This window comes from Muntiacus reevesi, chromosome 8, assembly GCF_963930625.1.
Source record: "Muntiacus reevesi chromosome 8, mMunRee1.1, whole genome shotgun sequence".
NCBI lineage: Eukaryota > Metazoa > Chordata > Mammalia > Artiodactyla > Cervidae > Muntiacus > Muntiacus reevesi.
The window spans coordinates 8,451,564-8,466,482 of record NC_089256.1 but is presented as its reverse complement, the minus strand read 5'-3'; the positions used below and the strand labels follow the sequence as shown (position 1 = coordinate 8,466,482).

Sequence of the window (14,919 nt, the reverse complement as noted above, 5' to 3'; positions counted from 1 at the left end):
ACCATTTAAGAGCTTGAGTATTTAAACAATGACATCTCCATACTTTCAAATACTTTAAAATCGTTATAAGGAATGTTGGCACGGAAAGTGTCCATTGACGGGTGTTAAGGGAGGTAGGGGAGAAACAGATAATCTGAGGGGAATTATAGCATAATCATTTTGAAAGAGACTGGTTAACTGGACTTTTCGTCTGGTTGGCTGAAGCTCCAAAGCTGAGAACCAAAGATGATATGTATTCACCCATTTTAAAGAGAATCTCTAGATACATTCATGTAGGTCTTGCTAAAAGACAAAGACACCCATTCAGTGACCACTACACCATCCAAATTATAAATTAGAAGATGAGTTAATCAAAGAGAGCTCATTGAATGTAAAGTAGAATTGGAGAACTGGTCTCCTCCCTTCCTCTGCCCTGGAGCGGAATGTGTGTGCAGCCTCAGGGCGGGAGGAGGAGAACTTCCTGGAGAGACTGAAACAGAGCTGGCAGTTTTCTCTCCAACTAGAAGCTGAGTTCCAGAAACAAAATCCTATCTTAGCGACTGTGGTAAACTAGATTTTTATTGAGCAAATATTCCCTCCAATCAGCCATCCCCATGGGAGTGTTCTTTCCCACCGCATGGAGTTTGAACTTGGGCACGTGACTTGTTTTGACCCCCCATAGTGAGCAGAGTATGCCTACCTCCTTATCTCTGGATTTTCACTCAGTCATGGGGCTTGTTCTGATCAATGAGATATTAGCAGACATCATATTTAGCAGATACTTGAATGTGTAGGCATGATTTGATTTTTTTCTCTTGTACTTCTGCCATTTCTTGGGCTTAACTTCCCAGGGAATCTGCTCCCCCTTTAGTTTTGGCCTTGAAGGAACACACATGAAACAAACCTGAGCCCAACCAGCAGCAAGGAGCCAAGACGACCTAGAACCATCACTTGAAGCTGAGCTGACAGACAAGCCAAACTTGACTCAGTTCAGTTCAGTTCATTTCAGTCGCTCAGTCGTGTCCGACTCTTTGTAACCCCATGAATCACAGCACGCCAGGCCTCCCTGTCCATCACCAACTCCCAGAGTTTAACCAAACTCATATCCATCAAGTCGGTGATGCCATCCAGTCATCTCATCCTCTGTCATCCCCTTCTCCTCCTGCCCCCAATCCCTCCCAGCATCAGGGTCTTTTCCATGAATCAGCACTTCGCATGAGGTGGCCAAAGTACTGGAGTTTCAGTTTCAGCATCAGTCTTTCCAATGAACACCCAGGACTGATCTCCTTTAGGATGGACTGGTTGGATCTCCTTGCAGTCCAAAGGACTCTCAAGAGTCTTCTCCAACACCATAGTTCAAAAGCATCAATTTTTTGGCGCTCGGCTTTCTTCACAGTCCAACTCTCACATCCATACATGACCACTGGAAAAACCATGGCCTTGAGCAGACGGATATTTGCTGGCCAAATAATGTCTCTGCTTTTTAATATGTTATCTAGTTTGGTCATACCTTTCCTTTCAAGGAGTAAGCGTCTTTTAATTTCATGGCTGCAGTCACCATCTGCAGTGATTTTGGAGCCCAAAAAATTAAAGTCTGACACTGTTTCCACTGCCTCCCCATCTATTTGCCATGAAGTGATGGGACCAGATGCCATGATCTTAGTTTTCTGAATGTTAAGCTTTTTTTTTCTTTCCATTTATTTTTATTAGTTGGAGGCTAATTACTTTACAATATTGTAGTGGTTTTTGCCATACATTGACATGAATCAGCCATGGATTTACATGTATTCCCCATCGCGATCCCCCCTCCCACCTCCCTCTCCACCCGATCCCTCTGGGTCTTCCCAGTGCAACAGCCCCGAGAATGTTAAGCTTTAAGCCAACTTTTTCACTCTCCTCTTTCACTTTCATCAAGAGGCTTTTTAGTTCCTCTTCACTTTCTGCCATAAGGGTGGTGTCATCTCCATATCTGAGGTTGTTGATATTTCTCCCGGCAATCTTGAGTCCAGCTTGCGCTTCTTCCAGCCCAACGTTTCTCATGATGTAGTCTGCATATAAGTTAAATAAGCAGGGTGACATTATACAGCCTTGACGTACTCCTTTTCCTATTTGGAACCAGTCTGTTGGTCCATGTCCAGTTCTAACTGTTGCATCCTGACCTGAATACAGGTTTCTCAAGAAGCAGGTCAGGTGGTCTGGTATTCCTATCTCTTTCAGAATTTTCCACAGTTTATTGTGATCCACACAGTCAAAGGCTTTGGCATAGTCAATAAAGCAGAAATAGATGTTTTTCTGGGACTCTCTTGCTTTTTCGATGATCCAGCGGATATTGGCAATTTGATCTCTAGTTCCTCTGCCTTTTCTAAAACCGGTTTGAACATCTGGAAGTTCTTGGTTCACATATTGCTGAAGCCTGGCTTGGAGAATTTTGAGCGTTACTTTACTAGTATGTGAGATGAGTGCAATTGTGCAGTAGTTTGAGCATTCTTTGGGATTGTCTTTCTTAGGGATTGGAATGAAAACTGACCTTTTCCAGTCCTGTGGCCACTGCTGAGTTTTCCAAATTTGCTGGCATATTGAGTGCAGCACTTTCACAGCATCATCTTTCAGGATTTGAAATAGCTCAACTGGAATTCCATCACCTCCACCGGCTTTGTTCATAGTGATGCTTCCTAAGGCCCACCTGACTTCACATTCCAGGATGTCTGGCTCTAGGTGAGTGATCACACCATTGTGATTATCTGGGTCATGAAGATCTTTTTTGTATAGTTCTGTGTATTCTTGCCACCTCTTCTTAATATCTTCTGCCTCTGTTAGGTCCATACCATTTCTGTCCTTTATCGAACCCATCTTTGCATGAAATGTTCCCTTGGTATCTCTAATTTTCTTGAAGAGATCTCTAGTCATTCCCATTCTGTTGTTTTCCTCTATTTCTTTGCATTGATCGCTGAGGAAGGCTTTCTTACCTCTCCTGGCTGTTCTTTGGAACTCTGCATTCAAATGGAAATATCTTTCCTTTTCTCCTTTGCTTTTCACTTCTCTTCTTTTCACAGCTATTTGTAAGCCCTCCTCAGACAACCATTTTGCTTTTTTGTGTTTCTTTTCCATGGAGATGGTCTTGATCCCTGTCTCCTGTACAATGTCACGAACCTCCATCCATAGTTCATCAGGCTCTCTGTCTATCAGATCTAGTCCCTTAAATCTATTTCTCACTTCCACTGTATAGTCATAAGGGATTTGATTTACCTCATACCTCAATAGTTGAACAGAAGTCCTGTGACTGTGAAAATAAATGCTTAATAAAGGTAGTAATCTACATGTTGCTCCGTTTGGAGGTGAGTTGTTACACAGACTTATTGTACATCTAGCTGACTGATACAATGGTGAGTGTTCTTCAGACACCTTGATAATTTACTCTGTGGTTTGATACATGAGCCTAGAGATTCATGCCTGGAGAATTGTGAGGGTGGCCCCCAGCAAAAGCTACCTATAATGCCAGGACAAGGAGAGACGGGACACAGCTGGCGGCGGCACTGCCACCATTTGTTGGGGCAAGGACAACTGAGATTTCCATACATTCCCATACAACCCCAGTGGAAGCAAGTTAGAAGGGTTGAGGCAGCCTGATGGAATCTCATTCAAAAGCAGTGTCTGCCGGGTGAGTCAGAGGCTGTGGGTGTACCTTTGGAGGAAAAAGCAGTGGAAGTAGGAACCAGTGGCAAGGATATGAATGAACAGTAAAGAAATGTGACAAGGTCACCATGCCCTCCTTTCCCATCATAGAGCCCTCAGCTTGGCTCATTCTAACCTGGAAGGAGATGTGAAATTAGGGTCTTTATTTAGATTTGACTAGACCTTCAAACACCTGAAAACAGGGTTGTTGTAACCAAGAATTGACTAGCAAGCTGTAGAATCTCCTAGAGGTAATGTTAGGGAGGGAGAAAGAGATGAGACAGAACAATTTGGAAGACAATGATGGGGCTTTAAACCATCTATAAACTATGTAATTTATGTTATAATATATAACTATTAAATAGCGTCTATTAAGCATGTCACTTGAGATTTATATTTTTATTTCTATCTTGAGAAAACCAGCAGCCAGACGTGGGTCTGGGCAGGGTGTCTGCGAGAGGGGTCTCTGGCTGTGGGAACAGACTGCTGCCGTCTCTCCCTTGGCTGCAGTTCCCTTAGCTCTAACAACTTGGCTCACACTCAGCAAATCTCCCTTCAAATGTTCAGCCTGTGGCAATGAGATACTTTTATAGCTTTTTATTTAACATCCCCCTGAGAATGATCATTTGCTTTTACAGGGTATTACCAAGAAACAAAGGCAACAAAACACATTTTAATTGTTCAAGCAATTTGGCTCTTTTTCTTTCAGATAATAGAGAAATCAGAAGCCTGTAGGGCAGAGAACTGGACCTGGAGTTAAAAGATGGGGATTATTGTCTGTTCAGTGGCCCAGACTCCCCAGGTGACCTTGAGCTAGGCCCCCAGTCTCCCTGGGCTTCATTTTCTTCTCATGTAGATCCACTTGCAGTATATGCCACAAGCATCCTATGTGCCCCGATGTCTTTTGTTGTAGAAAAACCTCCGAGCAAGGCTGATAATCAGACGTGTGTTCAGCCCTTTTGGTGGCACCAAGGAGCACTGTGATCCCGAGCAAAAGAGTTAGTGTCATTGAGCATCAGTTTATTTATCTTTAAAATAATAAAATAAGTCATGCTTTAGCTACCTCCAGGTGTTACTGTTGTTTTCATGTGTAGTTATCTAGTATTACCTAACACTACCATGAGACACAGTGGCTAAAAACAACCATCTATTTTGCTCATGATTATATGGGTCATGGATCTGGGGAAAGACCCAGCTGGATGGTTCACCTTAGCCCTGTGTGGGATCAATCAGGGCCTCTGGGGCTGGAGAACCCAGTTCCATGATGCTTCTATCACTCACTTATCTGGTACAGTAATACTTCTTAGGCTCTCTCTCCACATGGTATCTCAGAACCTGAACACAGCAGGCAAAATGCAGTCAATTAAGAGTTACTTTCAGAACTGGCAAAGCACAAATTCCACTCGATTAATTCTCTTGGTTAGAGTACTCAAAGTCCAGCCTGGAATCAAGAGCTGAGAAATCAACCTCATCTCTTGTTGGGGGAAGGGCAAGATCACATTGCAAAAGAGCAAATGGAATATTAGATACAGAAAAGTAGAATCTGTCTCATATAACTTTTGTCTGGAAAATTAAATTCCCATGTATCTACCAAGTTCCATTATGATCCTCAGTTCAATTTTCCATTTAAAAAAAAAAAAAACATCATTTACTTGTTTATTTATTATTGGCTGTGCTAGGTCTTTCTTGCTGCTCAGGCCTTTCTTCAGTTGTGGCGAGTGGGGCTACTCTCTAGTTGCAATGCTGGCCCTCTCGTCACAGCGGCTTCTCTTGTTGGAGCAAAGGCTCTAGGGCACTCAGGCTTCAGTAGTTGCGGCTCCCAGGCTTCAGAGCTGAGGCTCAACAGCTGTGGTGCACAGGCTTAGTTGCTCCGTGACATGTAGGATCTTCCCAGACCAGGGATCGAACCTGTGTCTCCTGCATTTGCAGGCAGATTCTCCACCACTGAGCCACCGGGGAAGCCCCTCAATTTCCCATTTTTAATCTACTTTGGTTTGGGTGACTTTGAGGTAAGCAATAGGTCCATCCCAAATCCAACTACTTCAGTCTCCTAAGCATGACCTGTCTTCTTGATCAGGTTCAGTTAGAGACATAAGATAACTCCTTCATCAGGGAGACAGAGAGACTTGATGCATCCGTCATGACTAATCAGTCATGACATCGTGATCCTATAACAAGAATTCCAAAATCAACGGCCTAAGTATAGCTATCTCTCACTGCATGTGTATCACAGATTGGCTGGGCTCTGCCACTCTGAGACCCAAGCTGACAGAATGCACCATCTGCAGCCTGGCCAGCCCCAAGGCAAAGGGGTGGAGCACGGCTTCCATCCAGAAGTGAGACATGTCACCTCTGCTCACATTCCACCAGCCAACAAAAGCCCCATGGCCACACCTGACCTCAAAGGGGCAGGTATGTGCAGCTTTGACTTTGTCATGCCCCAGATGGAAGAAAATCAGAGGACCACATTCCTAATGACCACACTGGGATTGGCCTTTCCTAGAATTTAGTTCAAGGGTGCTTTCAGAGCCCCTTCTCAATGCAGTGTACCTGTATGAACAGGCAGAGAGAAAATGCATTCTGTTATGCTACATTCTCCTGTTCTGATATGCTGCTTTTTTTTTTCTTGGATAGGCTTTTTTTTGCTATTTCTTGTAAGATATTTCCCAGAGGAGTGACAGTAGTTGAAATCCTAGTCTTGCCTGGAGATTCACAGAGATCAAAATATTCCCTAGTGGGGGTGGGGGAAGAAGGAAGCTGGAAGCCAGCTCCATAGAGCACATAGAGATGCCACATGCCACCCATACAAGTAAGTCTCCACCCAGAGAGTCATGTCGTTGACTTAGACTGTAGCATGTTAACCAAAGTCAGCTTGCAGAGTGTACAGTTGGAATCACATTCAGTTCAGTTCAGTTCAGCCGCGCAGTCGTGTCCGACTCTTTGCAACCCCATGAATTGCAGCACACAAGGCCTCCCTGTTCATCACCAACTCCCGGAGTTCACCCAGACTCATGCCCATCGAGTTGGTAATGCCATCCAGCCATCTCATCCTCTGTTGTCCCCTTCTCCTCCTGTCCCCAATTCCTCCTAGCATCAGGGTCTTTTCCAATGAGTCAACTCTTAGCATCAGGTGGCCAAAGTATTGGAGTTTCAGCTTCAGCATCAGTCCTTCCAATGAACACCCAGGACTGATCTCCTTTAGGGTGGACTGGTTGGATCTCCTTGCAGTCCAAGGGACTCTCAAGAGTCTTCTCCAACACCACACTTCAAAAGCATCAATTCTTCAGTGTTCAGCTTTCTTCACAGTCCAACTCTCACATCCATACATGACCACTGGAAAAACCATAGCCTTAACTAGACGGACCTTTGTTGGCAAAGTAATGTCTCTGCTTTTTAATATTCTATCTAGGTTGGTTATAACTTTCCTTCCAAGGAGTAAGCGTCTTTTAATTTCATGGCTGCAATCACCATCTGCAGTGATTTTGGAGCCCCCCCAAAATAAAGTATGACACTGTTTCCACTGTCTCCCCATCTATTTCCCATGAAGTGATGGGACCAGATGCCATGATCTTAGTTTTCTGAATGTTGAGCTTTAAGCCAACTTTTTCACTCTCCTCTTTCACTTTCATCAAGAGGCTTTTTAGTTCCTCTTCACATTCTGCACAAGCTGGAATCAAGATTGCTGGGAGAAATATCAATAACCTCAGATATGCAGATGACACCACACTTATGGAATCACATTACCTTGATTCAAAACCATCACTTTTTAGCATGTGACTGTGAAAAAATTGACTCAACCTCAACCTCTTTGAGGTGGTGCTAGTGGTAAAGAATCCGCCTGCCAATGCAAGAGGTGCAAGAGACACAGGTTCGATTCCCGGGTCATGATAATCCCCCAGAGAAGGAAATGGCAACCCACACCAGTATTCTTGCCTGAAAAATTCCATGGACAGAAGAGCCTGCTGGGCTATAGTCCAGGAAGTTGCAAAAAGTTGGACGCAACCGAGTACACAACCTCTTTGAACCTGTTTTCTCAGTTGCAAAATGACAATAGTACCAGTACTTCACCTTTCGGAACTGTAGTGAGAATCACATGAGATAAATATGTGTAGAATACTTAGAAGAGAGAGCCTGGAACTTTTAAAATTGCTATCCTTGCTGTTGGTGGTGTTGTTTTCTGGCCCAGCTTTGCAAGCCTGTAACTGGTGTTGAACTCTGTGCATTGATGACCACACTCATATAGCCAGTCCTTGGTGCTTGGTACAGGGCATAGCCAGTAAGAGCTATGAGGATGAAATGAAAACAAAATATATGAAAAGCAGTGGTCCCTCGCTTTTAATTATTATGAGATGTAGAGTTTTATGCTTGGGACAAGGACATAATTATCTTTCTCACCTCCAAAATATCCCCTCTATCAACCTGCTATGATGCCTGATATTCTATCATTAGAAATTCATTCCTTTGGCTTAATCATTGCCTTGTGTGAGTGCCTTATAAGCACAGATTGAGTAAATGAGGAACAGAGGGGAAGGCTTTAACAAGAGTAGCCAAGGAATTTCTAACATGTGTTTTGGTGAAATGGAAGCAGGAGAGAAAGACTGAGAGGGAGAGAGAAAGACCATATTTTCATCCTTGAATCCAGTCAAACTTGGTGTGATAAACTTAAAACATGTCTACAAATTATTTGGCACTCCTCCCTTCAACAAGTGGAGCTAAATCAGGGAATTGTGTGGTGGGCTGGATTTGAGGAGTTGCTTCTAATATAAAGAATGTGGTGGAAATTACAGGGTGAGACTTGAGAGTAGATGGCTTTTATCTTGCTTTCTTTTGGATCTCTTGCTCTGGGAGAAGCCAGCTACCCTGTCAGAGGACACTCAGGCAGCCCTAAAGAAAGATCCATGTGGTGAGGAACCCAGGTCTCCTGCCAACAGCCAGAGAGGAAGTGACGGTCCTTGCCCACAGCCATGTGAGTGGACATTTCAGCCCTAGTTGAGCCTTCATATGGCCCATCTGGTGTCTTATCTGCAAACTCATAAAAGACCTAGAACAAGAACCACCCACCTAAGCCACTACCAACACTTTGTAATGACCTATATGGGAAAAGAATCTAAAAAGGAGTGGGTATATGTACATATATAACTGATTCATTTTGCTGTAGAGCAGAAACTAACACAACATTTTAAATCAACTATGCTCCAATGAAAATTTTTTAAAAAGACAGATGAATGGATAAAGAAGTTGTGGTACATATACACAATGGAATATGACTCGGCTATAAAAAGAAATACAATTGAGTCAGTTCTAACGAGGTGGACAAACCTAGAGCCTATTACAGAAAGTGAAGTAAGTCAGAAAGAGAAAAACAAATATTGTATATTAACACATATATATGGAATCTAGAAAGATGGTACTGATAAACCTATTTTCAGGGCAGCAGTGGAGGTGTAGACATGGAGAACAGACTCATGGACACACAGCAGGAAGGAGGGCACAGGACAAATAGAGCAGCTCGGAAACATACACACTACCATACGTGAAATAGATAGCCAGTGGGAATCTGATGTATGACTCAGGGAACTCTGTGACAACCTCGAGGAGGGGAAGGTGGAAGGGGAGTTCAAGAAGGAAGGGACATATGCATACTTATGACTAATTCATGTTGACGTATGACAGGAATTGACACAATATTGTAAGGCAATTATCCTCCAATTAAAAATAAATTTTATAAAAAAGAAAAAATTAAAAAGAATGAATGAGTGAATAAACTATGGTTAGCACCACAGCAGGTTTTATAGGCATATAGGCAACACCCCAAAAGGCAATATGGTAGGAAAAAAAAATCTATTCACCTCAAGCAAGCATCTGTTTTATGCCTCCACCACAGAACGATCTTATGGAGTGGAAAAAAGATGGTGTGACCCAAAGCTGACCACACTCTGCCCAGGGGCCAGAGAGAGAGGAAGCCCAGTGTCCATGGAGACGGGACATGATGGGAAAGCCTGCCTGCAGGCCGAAGGCATGGTGACCCCGCCCCTGTGGTGACCCCATCGGACCCAGAGGCTGTCAATAGATTCACAGGGCAAGTCAGTGCAGAGTGAGCAGCAGGTTTTAAATGTGCCAGCTTAGCTCCTCCCTAATAAACAAAAGCTGAGATACAAGGTGAGGGCCAGAACTTTCTCCAGTCCCTCTGCACGGAAGTGACAGCCAAACCAGGAAGTCCCGCGGTGCTGCTCTCAAAGGCAGCCCTCCTCCTCAAACGGAGGCCGCGGCACGTGTGCCCTGCCAGCTGGTCGCCTGCGGGTGTGCAGCCACCAGCATCCTGAGCAGTGTCCCGCTCCTTGGGCTGGAATCCACGGCCCCAGTGCCCATGGGAAGGCCCCTCACGGAAGGAAGGATGCACATCCTCCCGTGGGCTTATTTACAATTCTGGTCCAAGGAATCACTCTGTTTTCCCCAAATTAGGGCACAGAATGCCCTTGCCCCTTGCCCTGGAATGGGATGGAGGGGCCTGGGGAAGTAAAATCAGTTCTTCCCTCTGTCTCCCAAGAGTACAGACTACCTTCCTAACTATTGCTGCACATGGGCTCATACTATCTCTATTTCAGTGGCTCTCGTCCAATTTCGTTATCTGTTTGATAAGGGGTTAAGCTCAATAAAGCCTCCTTTCAAGTCTTAAATCCATGGTTTTTATGTCAGAGTGATAGAGTGAAGTGAAGATGGATTCACCCATAGAGAATTACCTATAATTTCTTCATTAGCATTATTCTCTGCTGCTTTCCATCCCAGGAGTCATTATGCTTTCACTGGTATTGTTTAAATCCCTGTTCTACTTCTGCATCACCTTGGGCAAGTTACTTAAAGCTCTGAGGCTCTGTCTCCTCCTATGAAAATAGGGTTGACATTAGCCAGCTTGCAATGTCATCACAAAGATCAAATGAGATCATGTCTGCAAAGCATTAAGCTCAGAAAGTGCTCTGGAGATGCTCAGCCAATGTTAATCCATTCCGGTTCAGCCAATACTCCCTGATCGGAAAGAAATCCCCACAGGAACATTCCCGACCTTACCAGCCACAGCCCCTTTGCTATGGGAGTAAGTGTTCTTCTGCTCCATCTATGTTCTTCCTGAGCAGATGGTGGTAGCCCCAGCTGGCTCATACCAGCTTGCAGGCCAATTCCTGCCGACCAGCAACATCTCCTCACAGCTCCACATTCAGGGACCTCATGCTGGCTAGCTGAAATCGGCCATGGTAGGACTGTTTACACTATAGCAATTGGTAATGCTCCACATCAAAGCTCCCATCCTGGGACCTGTTCATCTGCTTACCCTGCTGGCAGGCTACACTTCATCAAGCTGCTTACCCAGACCCCACCCAGAACCCAGGCACGTGGCTGGACACTGTGGGGAACTTTGGACCTAAGGCATAGCTTCTCTCCAAACTATACAGAGCTTTCCCAGCAGCTCCCATGGGGCCATCACTGATTCTCCAACGACAGGAAAAACCAACACAAAAGAACATGTACCCAGAGGCCAGCCAACTTTTTCTCAGATCAGGTAAACCCAACTGGAAAGCAAATGATGGGAATTCTCTAGGGGTCCGGTGGTTAGAGCTCAGCACTTTCACTGCCACAGCCCAGGTTCAATCCCTGGTTGGGGAACTAAGATCCCACAAGCCTCGCGGTACGGCAAAAAAAAAAAAGAAGAAGAAGAAAGGAAAAAGAGAAGCAAATGCCAAAAAAGTTTTGGCCAGGACTGGATGATAGGGACTGTTTCTGAAATAAAACCACTTTGTTGTTTAAATGTACAAAACTGGCAGTTTCTTTTCTCTCCCTGAACAGAAAAAAAGATATTCTAAGGAAAATTTTAAAACAGGCAGCTCATCTGTAAAGAAAAACAATTAAAGGCCACAGATGGTTCATCACAATATTAATACCTATACTTACATGGCCCTCATGGCTCACCAGGCCCTGTTTTAAACACTTTACAAATGTTCACTCATTAAATCCTCACAATACACCAGTATTGGTCTTGTTTTATAGATGAAGGGACTGTGGCAAAGAGAAAAACTCTGTGATGTCAGGATCTACAACCTTTGACAAGGTCCCCGACAGGCATTTGCTGAAGCAGGTGGAGGTGGAGTGAGAAGGGGTGTCTGGCGAGTTCACGCCTCCCCAATGTGTTCCTTTGCTCTGATCATCTTTGCCTGGACCACACAGTCCTGCTCCTTTTCACTTTAAATCCTCATCTGCTGTGGCAAGAAGAAATAGGTCTGCTTTCCTTTCTTGGCCTTCTTTTTTTTCAGCTACCCCCATTCCTGGAGAAGACATTAATATCATGACAGCTGGGAAATGCTATTGCTCCTAGGAAAAGAGATGGACTCACTTGTCTTGTGGGGCTCCCTGGAAGAGTCTGGAAATTCGAAGTTCCCCACCTGGGTACACAAGACTCCAAGTTCTCCGGCAGGACGTCCAGGAGGGTGTGACCCTAAAGGAGACAGCAAAAAGAAAGGGAAGACTGAAGCTTCCCTGGTGGCCCAGTGGTTAAGAATCTGCCTTACAATGCAGGGGATACAGGTTCAATCCCTGGTTGGGGAACTCAGACCCTACATGCTGCAGGGCAACTAAGCCTGAGCACCACAGTGACTGAGCTCACACTGCAGCAAAAGACCCCACAAGACCTAATGAAAACCCTGCATGCTGCAGCTCAGACCCAAGATAGTCAGATAATACATAAAACGGGAGACTAAGCCCAAGGAGTCCCTGAGCACCCACCATAACTCACCTGTGAGACCATCAGGGAACCTGTGAGAACAGTTTGCATCCAAGTCCCAAAATCTAGGTGCAGGCTTCATCAGCGAAGACTTCCAGACACCATGGCCTGCTGAAAGTGAAAGTGTTAGCCGCTCAGTCGTGTTTGACTCTTTGTGATCCCATAGACTGTAGCCCACCAGGCTCCTCTGTCCACAGGATTTCCCAGGCAAAAATACTGGAATGGATTGCCATTCCCTTCTCCAGGGGATCTTCCCTACCCAGGGATTGAACTTGGATCTCCCACATTGTAGGCAGATTCTGTACCACTGAGCCACCAGAAAACTCCATGGCCTACCTAAGACGTAACAAATTCAACCAACACAGTGAGCTGCAAGGTGAAACACAAAACTCAAGAGTGTATTCATGTATGATTTATGTAAAAAGGAAAAAATTATGGAAGATCAAGGAATGAAAAAGAATGTAAAACTTTAATAAGTTACCCACTGACTTTTATATGAATAGGGAAATTAATCTAGAAGTATAAGAAAATAGAAAAGTCAATATTCAGTGATTATGATGAAAAGCTATATTTTAAATACTGAATCATAAGTCAAGAAAAACAGAAATGAACACTCTCATTTAGGCTCTTACTTGATGACTAGGCTATTTTCATTAAATTAGGAGTGTCAATTAAGGGTCAAATTTTGGAACAACTATAACCAAAAATGTACTGGGGCTATTCTATAAGGAAAATATATGTTACTCCTTTTCACCTTTTTTTTACACTAACAAACACAATATCACTTCATTTGAAAAAATTAAATCTCTCTTAAACTTGTTCCAGTTTCCGGCTAAATTAGTGATGACCTGGGCCAATATTTTCATTCACACACAATTGGAAGCATACTGTACACATTATCCTATGAATTGGTGTCTTAGAAAACTTCCCTGTCGATACACGCTGACTTTATTTGCCATTACATTGCACTCCATAACATCAGAGAATCATGGAATTCTCCAGACCAGAATACTGGAGTGGGTAGCCTTTCCCTTCTCCAGGGGATCTTCCCAACCCAGGGATGGAATCCAGGTCTCCCACATTGCAGGCAGATTCTTTACCAGCTGAGCCACAAGGGAAGCCCAAGAATACTGGCATAGGTAGCCTATCCCTTCTCCAGCGGATCTTCCTGACCCAGGAATCGGACTGTGGTCTCCTGCATTGCAGGTGGATTCTTTACCAGCTGAGCTACTAGGGAAGCCCCATTGAAGAATGTTAGATGGTTTCCAATTTTCTACTAACACAAACTATTGCAATGAAACTTGGACGAGTTCATGCTTAAGTATGGCTAGAGGCTAGACTCCTAAAAAAAGAAGCTATAACAAAGCTAGACAGCATTTTAAAAAGCAGAGACATCACTTTGCCAACAAATGTCCATCTAGTCAAAGCTATAGTTTATCCAGCAGCCATGTATGGATGTGAGAGTTGGACCATAAAGAAGGCCGAGCAATGAAGAACTGATGCTTTTGAGCTATGGTGTTGGAGAAGACGCTTTTTGTTGTCGTTGTTGTTACATTTATGTTTACTAAAAACTGCTACAAACAAACAAAGCCTGTACAAAAAACTTGAACATCCACCCCTGTGAAACAGTAAGCTCCAGGAACATTATTGCTTAGGACTTCAAATTCCTCTGCCTTGGCCTCATAGTCTTCCTCTGTCATGGATTAGTCTTCCTTCCCCACCTGCCATAAACAAAACTACTTTGAAATAGTAGTCTTGAGAGACATTATCGCCTAGGACCCCCTCTTCCTCGACCTCAGCCTCGGCCACGTCCTCTTCCTCGGCCTCGGCCACATCCTCTTCCTCGGCCACGTCCTCTTCCTCGGCCTCGGCCTCGGCCTCTTCCTGCAACAGCTTCCCTTTTCTTAGACTTTACCTTTGGTTCCACATCCACGAGTAGTGTATCCAGAGGTAAGCTGTCTGGCAGAATAAAATACCGAATGTTATTTCCTCGAATACTCAGTGTTTCCAGCTGTACAGTTTCTCTGTTCTTCAGGGTCATTTTCACTGCGTTAAGATGTGTTTTCATACTGACATCTACACCTGTGATTGTTCCATGGACCTGTGTTCCATTCTTTAATTCAAAGGTTACAGTTTCGTGACTCAATTTCATCAAAAATCTCACGAGCTTCATCCCATCGGCGCCGTCACCCTTTTGGCCTGATAGTACACAAAATCCGACCACCAACAGCCGAGGTCGGGCGTATGAATGGCCGAAAACACTTACTCTCAGAGAAGACTCTTGAGAGTCCTTTGGACTGCAATGAGATTAAACCAGTCAGTCCTAAAGAAGATCAGTCCTGAATATTCGTTGGAAGGACTGATGCTGAGGCTGAAACTGCAGTACTTTGGCCACCTGATGCAAAGAACTGACTCCTTAGAAAAGATCCTGATGCTGGGAAAGATTGAAGGCAGGAGGAGAAGGGGAAGGCACAGGATGAGATGGTTGGATGTCATCACCA

The 14,919-nt window shown here is 44.2% G+C and overlaps 1 pseudogene; it reads right to left on the bottom strand.

The window, feature by feature from the left end:
* Nucleotides 1-14,213: 14,213 nt before the first annotated feature.
* LOC136173562 (small nuclear ribonucleoprotein Sm D1 pseudogene) lies at nucleotides 14,214-14,674 on the bottom strand (annotated as a pseudogene).
* Between the last annotated feature and the right edge of the window lie 245 nt (nucleotides 14,675-14,919).